Raw genomic sequence first — 6368 nt, forward strand, 5'->3', positions numbered from 1 at the left:
AGGGCGGCTAGGACCTGGAACCAACTTCCAAGAGAAGTGGTGCTGGCTCCTACCCTGGGGGTCTTTAAGAGGAGGCTAGATGAATACCTTGCTGGGGTCCCCAGTACTCTTTCCATCCATGGGAGAGGGTTGGACTTGCTGATCTGCTCGGGTCCCTTCTTACCCAACCAGCTATGAAACTATGAAATCCCAAGCAACCGAGGTATTGTCCTCCCTGGTGATGGGCCCTCCCTTCCAGTGGTTGTACATCTCCTTCTTAGCTCTGAGACATTCCTGGATGCTTTTGGTGAGCCATGGGGGCTTTTGAGCACTCTTGCCTGCTTTGATCCGTGTTGGGATTGCCTCCCTTTGCGCTTGGAGGATCATCTCCTTCAGGAACAACCACTCTTCTTGGACTCCCAACTCCCCACCCCTCTGGGACCTCAGTGCCTCCCTGACTAGTCTCCTTAGCTCAATGAAATTTGCCCTCCTGAAGGCCAAGGCTGCTGTCTTGTTGCAGCCCTTTGCCACCCTGCGCTGGATGGTGAATTCCAATAGGTGATTATTGAACTAATGAGAGATCCTTCTGTTTTGCTGATGGGGTGATAAATTTGCCCTCCTGCATAATCAAATTGTATGTAAATCTCAGCTAGCCAGCAAGTTGCTGGGGGGAGGGGGGGCAGAAACCCTTCCTAATCAGAGCATCGAGCATCCTGCTGGAGCCTGGCCATGCCCACCCCCCCACAGCTCAGTACTGTTGAAGGGAAGGGAGGGCTCCTCTAGCAACACTTCTAGAGCCAAGCTGTGGATCAGGGCCTATGGGCTCTCAGGCTGGGAATCCTCAGCACCCTTCAGAAAGTGGCAGAGGTAGGCACTGTGGCACATTGGTGGGGACCTTCTTGCATGGGTTTCTGGCCTCCCTGCCCCATTCCTGCCTTCTGAGGGCTTGATCTTTTGGTGGGGACCCAGAGCAGAAGAGGCTTCCCCCTATACCTGGGGGGCAGTGGTGATAGATGCCCCAGGGTGGGATGTGTCTCAGGGAGCCCCACGATGGGGGCATCCTGGAATGAAGCCATAGATTTCCGGAGCTTGCTGCTGGGAGGTCCACAGCTGGCAGTTGTCTCGTTCTGGTTGTCTGGGAGTCCCTCTTCTTCGGCTGTTGTGCATGGGGGGCATAAGAGACTATGTCACTTGGGGCAGGGTGTGGGGGTGAAGGGAGCTGTGGCTGGTGGGGGCTGAGGAAGAGCTGTGCTGGCCTGCAGCAATGGGAGGGGGGCAGCAGGCCTGGCGAGCATGCAGGCAGGGGCAGATTAATGCTTGGGACTGTGGGGCCTGGTCCCAGGGGCCCTTGACAATCAGGGGCCCCCTGGAGCACAAGGGGCAGCATGGCCCAGGCAGGCACCATGGCCATCGGCGTCCGGAGAAAACAGCACATGCCTCCTCACTTCCAGCCGGGTCAGGGCCAAGGGATAGGTGTGGGCGTAGGGCTCGCTGCAGGCAGTGGTGGCTTCCGAGGGTGTCTGCTGCCAGATGGCCCCTTGCTTCGCCCCACTCCCACTCCTGCTTCCTCTTCCACTCCCTGCCATCTGTGGGCAGCCACCACCCCAGCACCATCGAGACAGGCGAGGACAGCCCGTCCCTCCCCACTCAGGATGTCATCTTTCCATTGTACTCGGCCTTGGTGAAGCCACAGCTGGAGTACTGCATCCAATTCTGGGCTCCACAATTTAAGAAGGATGTCAAGAAGCTTGAGAGAGTCCAGAGGAGAGCCATGTTGCCTGCGGGAGCCGGCAACTCATCAGGCTCCGCTGGAGTGGCAAGAGGTGCATACCTGTTGCTCAGCTCCGGCGGGGCAGGGGCCTTGGTGCGGCGGGGGGTGGGTCTGCCAACTTTTGTAGTCTGTCTAAATCTAGTTGCAGCCTCTCTCTCCCTTCAAGTGTGTCCACCTTCCCCCACATCCTAGTGTCATGAGGAAACTTGGACAGTGTGCTTTCCACGCCCTCGTCCAAGTCGCTGATGAAGATGTTAAACAGTGTGGGCTTGAAGGCCAAGGCCTGGGGGACCCCACTCATCACATCTTGCCAAGTTGAGTACAACCTATCCACCACTACTCTCTGGGTGCACCCCGTCAACCGATTTTTTACCAACAGTGCAGGCATCAATGCCGCAGTCGCTTATTTTATTGATGAGGATGGGGTAAAACCATGTCTCCTTTGAGCAGGAATCGAACCAGCGACCTAAGGATCCCCATGGGCCTAGACTGCACCTCTACAGTCCTCCGCTCTACCAGCTGAGCTATCAAAGGAACTGCTCAGGTAGCAGTAATTTGGATGAGTAGGGAGCACTGGATTTGCAGCTGAATACAAAGGCTTTACCTGTGGCCTAGCAATGCTGCTGACCACAAGGCAGAATGATAGCTAAGCCGCCCATTTGCTTATGCTAAGTAACCATCTTAACTGTGTCAAGCATTTTCTGCGGGAAAAGCAGCAAGTTAATGTGCGTGAGTCTGTGTGCTGTGAGCCAGCTACAGCAAGTAACGAGATAAGATAAAGGTGCCCAAAAATGTCAAAGATGGCAAAAACTGGGAGAGATAAACAGACTGGAACGTGAAAAACAACACATCATTGGTAACAGAATCTGAGATGAACATATGCAAAAAGGTGAATGGTGATTGGTGAAGAAGCCTCCAGAAGCTTCCAGGTTTTGGTCAAAGTCCGCCCATTGACCAAAGACGAGAAGTCAAGGTCTTGGACACGCACTTATAGCAAAAAGACATGTAAATGAGTAAAATGCATAGGCAATTTCATTCTAATGCAGCAAACAGTAAACAGAGGCGGAGCTTGAGATGGGAGGAGAAATGGGTGGAACAGAAGAAGGTGGAGCGAATGTTAATGAGTATAAAGCAAAATGTATAGAAATAAACTATCGTTCGCTGCAGCTCCCCGGTTTGTTGTTTTTTTGGGGAGCTAGTCCAAAGCAGTCTCGATTGTGAATAAAGCTGTTGCAAGCAACGTGTGCTGGTGTTTGCTCCCTGCTTGCTCTGGCTAGTGAGTAACAGGATCCATGGGTAATTGGGCCGTCGTCTCCCTAGTCATTGGGCGCCGCATGGAGTCGGGGTCTAACAGAAACATTTCAAAAAGTTTTGAAGCAGCCAAGTGGTGGGAGGCAGGGGAGAACCAGAGCTGTGCTCCCAGTGGCTCCAGGCTCAGCCATGGTGGGGAGCGCAGCCCTGGCTCTACCTGTCTGCCACGGCTGGGCTGTGAGAAGCCAATCACAGCGCAGGGGAAGGGAGCTGAGCCCCAGCTCAATTCCCCTGCCCAGTGCTGCAATTGGGCGGGAGTAGGGAACTGAGCCCCATCACTCAGTTTCCCTCCCCAGCACTAGGATCAAGCGGGGAAGGCATCTCAGCACAGCTGGGCTAAATTCCCAACCCCAGCCTGACGATCCCCAGCTGGGCTGAGTTGGGCCCAGTGCCCCCTTTTCCCCCTGGCAGCTCACAGGGGTGTGGGCATGTGGGCATAGAGCTTGCCAGCAGGCTGTTTGGCGCCCGTTCTGCTTGGGCTCTGCACAGAGCACCAGGAAGCGGGTTCACCCTTCACCAGGTCTTGGGTGCTCATGGGTATTCACTCTACCACCTGAGCTAATTCCAAGACTCTAGACTGTAGGCTTGAATCCCGATTGACTCGCGCTCCCCTGTTCTTTTTCCAATCCAAGAACTCTCTTGTGCCTCCCGCTTACCCTTGCTTGCTGAGCCACCCCACACCCCTCATGCAGAAAAAGCCCTCCTGCAAGGACCATTCCCCTCCATCTCAGCACTGCACCTTTTGCTCTTTTATGCCAGGATAAAATATGAAATCAACTGCTGGAGAATGTGGGTATCGATCCCACCACCTCTCACATGCAAAGCAAGCACTCTACCACCTGAGCTAATTCCCCTAGATATGGAAGTAGCTTAAGATTAATTGTGTCTTTGGGCAAACAGAAAATTGGAACCCCCCCCTCCCCACTACCAGGTCCAGGCAGGTTCCCTCTGTGCCTCCTAGGCAGCTGCTACTGAGCCGACCCGGCTTCCTTGGCATATGCAGGGTGAGCCTGGGGGCATGAACATCACTGAGGGTCATGCAGCCAGCACTGTAGTCCCCCTGCACTGTTGGACAGGCTGGGGCCAGGGTCGGCTGGTGGGGGAATGAGGCTTTGGGCAGAACCAAAGGTGCCGAAGGGGCTGGCCCAGGGACAGAAACGGAAATCATGTCTAGATGGAGGGCACCTTTGGCTCTGCCCAAAGCCTCATGTGTGTGTGTCCCCCAAGCCAACCCTGGTCCCAGCCTGTCCCACAGTGCTTGGGGACCACAGCACTGCCTGCATGACCCTCAGTGGTGCTCATGGTCCCTGGCCCCTGGATCACCCTGGACATGCCACGGAGGTCCAGTTGGCCCAGCCACAGCCCCCAAGCAGGTACAGAGGGAACCTGCCCTTGCCTGACGGTGCGGGGGGTGGGGGCTCCAATTTGTGTTTGCCAGGGACTCAGTTAATGTTAAACTGCATGGGCGTGTAGGGGAATTAGCTCAGGTGGTGGAGTGCTTGCTTCGCATTTTAGAGGGCGTGAGATCGTTTGCCCACATTCTCTAGCAGTCCAAGTGTCCTTTTATCCCTGCATGACCACAATAAGGATGGAGCACTGAAATGGAGGTGCTGTGCTGGGACGGGGACAGTGCTGCTGGGACAGGACAGGACAATCCCATACCACCCTGCCCGGGCCAGCAGAGTGCCCAGCACAGGGGTGGGTGCGGGTCGAGAGGTGGAGTTTGCCCCCCGATAAGTCTGGCCCCGGCCTTGGCCAATCCAACGGTGCTGGAGGACCGCAGCTCGGGCTATGTAACAACCAGGTGAGCAGAGGGCCCAAGCTGGGGCTGGGTCCACCTTCATTTCAGCAGTGTTGTTGCCCTCTGGCTTGCCCGAGGTGTGCCGAGGAGGCCGGGTGGGCCCAGCCGCAGCCCTCTGGCATTCACAGAGGGAACCTGCCCTTGCCTGGTGTGGAGAGCCTCCAACTTTCTGTTTGGAGACCCAAAAGACCTTAAACTAGAAGGGGAATTAGCTCAGATGGTCACTAAGCATATGAGATACAGTGGTATCATGCCCACATTCTCTAGCTCCGTGAGCTGCCGTTTGTCCCAGCATGCCCATGCTACAGCTGCAGCTGAAATGGGGACTAGCAAAAGGGCTTGTTCCTTTGTGCCTCCTCGGAGGGCTGTTTTGCTGCATGTGCGGTGTGGTGCAGCTGAGCAAGCAAGGGCACGTGGCAGGTGCAAGAGACCTGCTAGCTGACGCTGACCCAGACACAGTGGGGCTCACAGAAACATGGCAGGACCCAACGCATGACTGGGTGATGAATATCAAGGGCTATAGGCTGCACAGGAGGGTAAGGACAGGGAGGAAAGTTGGGGGTGTGGCGCTCTACGTCAAAGGGAAATACACATCCTCAAAGAGCAGCACATGGTCAGAGGAGGGGCACACTGAAGTGCTCTGGGTTAGAATACAAGGAAGTCAAGGGGAAAGGGACTTAATAGTGGGGATCTACTGCAGACCATCCAGATAAGGGGAAGAGCTAGACCAGGAATTATTAAGTCAGCTCACGGAGGCAGTTAAGTCAAGGGACATGGTCATCATGTGTGACCTGAACTTTCCAGACATCTGCTGGGAAGAGCAGGCAGCCAGGTCTGACCGCTCGCGTAGGTTCCTGGCTGTATTACCGGACCTTCACCTTATCCAGAAAGTGCACAGCCCCACTAGGGGTAACGCCTTGCTGGACCTGGTCCTGGCCACGGAGGATGACCTGGTGAGGGGACTGCAGGTCCTTGACCACTGGGGCAATAGCGATCATCACCTGCTGGATTTCACTATCCAGCGCAGGGCGTCAAGGGCTTACACCAAGGCTAAAGCCCTTGACTTCAGAAGGGCCAACTTCAATGAGCTTAGGAGACTAGTGGGGGAGGTACCGAAGGGCCAGAAGGTAGAGGAGATGGGAGTCCATGAGGGATGGTCATACCTTAAGGAGGCAATCCTCCAGGCCCAAAGGATAACAATCCCTGAGAGAAACAAGAGGGGTAAGAGTGCTCAGAAACCCCCTTGGCTCAGCAAGGGCATTCAGCAATGCCTGAGGACTAAAAGGGAGGTGTACAACCAGTGGAAGGGAGGAGCTATCACCAAGGAGGAGTACTCCTCCTCAGCCCGGGAGTGTAGGAGGGCTATTAGGAAGGCCAAGGCAGAGATGGAATTCAGGCTAGCGTCCAGGATTAAGGGCAACAAAAAGTCCTTTTTCAAGTACATTGGGAGCAAGAAGAGGGCACCAGGCAATGTAGGGCCCCTGCAAGACACAAACGGTAATCTTG

At 55.2% G+C, this 6368-nt stretch overlaps 2 non-coding genes across 2 annotated transcripts; both read right to left on the reverse strand.

Moving 5' to 3' along the window:
• Positions 1–2188: 2188 nt before the first annotated feature.
• TRNAY-GUA lies at positions 2189–2284 on the reverse strand. The gene is made up of 2 exons: positions 2248–2284; positions 2189–2224 (listed from the first exon to the last, which is right to left on the reverse strand). It is a non-coding gene; the product is annotated as a tRNA-Tyr (tRNA).
• Positions 2285–3842: 1558 nt separating this feature from the next.
• TRNAA-UGC lies at positions 3843–3915 on the reverse strand. The gene has a single exon. It is a non-coding gene; the product is annotated as a tRNA-Ala (tRNA).
• Positions 3916–6368: the final 2453 nt, after the last annotated feature.

The sequence above is a fragment of the Alligator sinensis genome, unplaced genomic scaffold (assembly GCF_000455745.1).
Source record: "Alligator sinensis unplaced genomic scaffold, ASM45574v1 scaffold1054_1, whole genome shotgun sequence".
NCBI lineage: Eukaryota > Metazoa > Chordata > Crocodylia > Alligatoridae > Alligator > Alligator sinensis.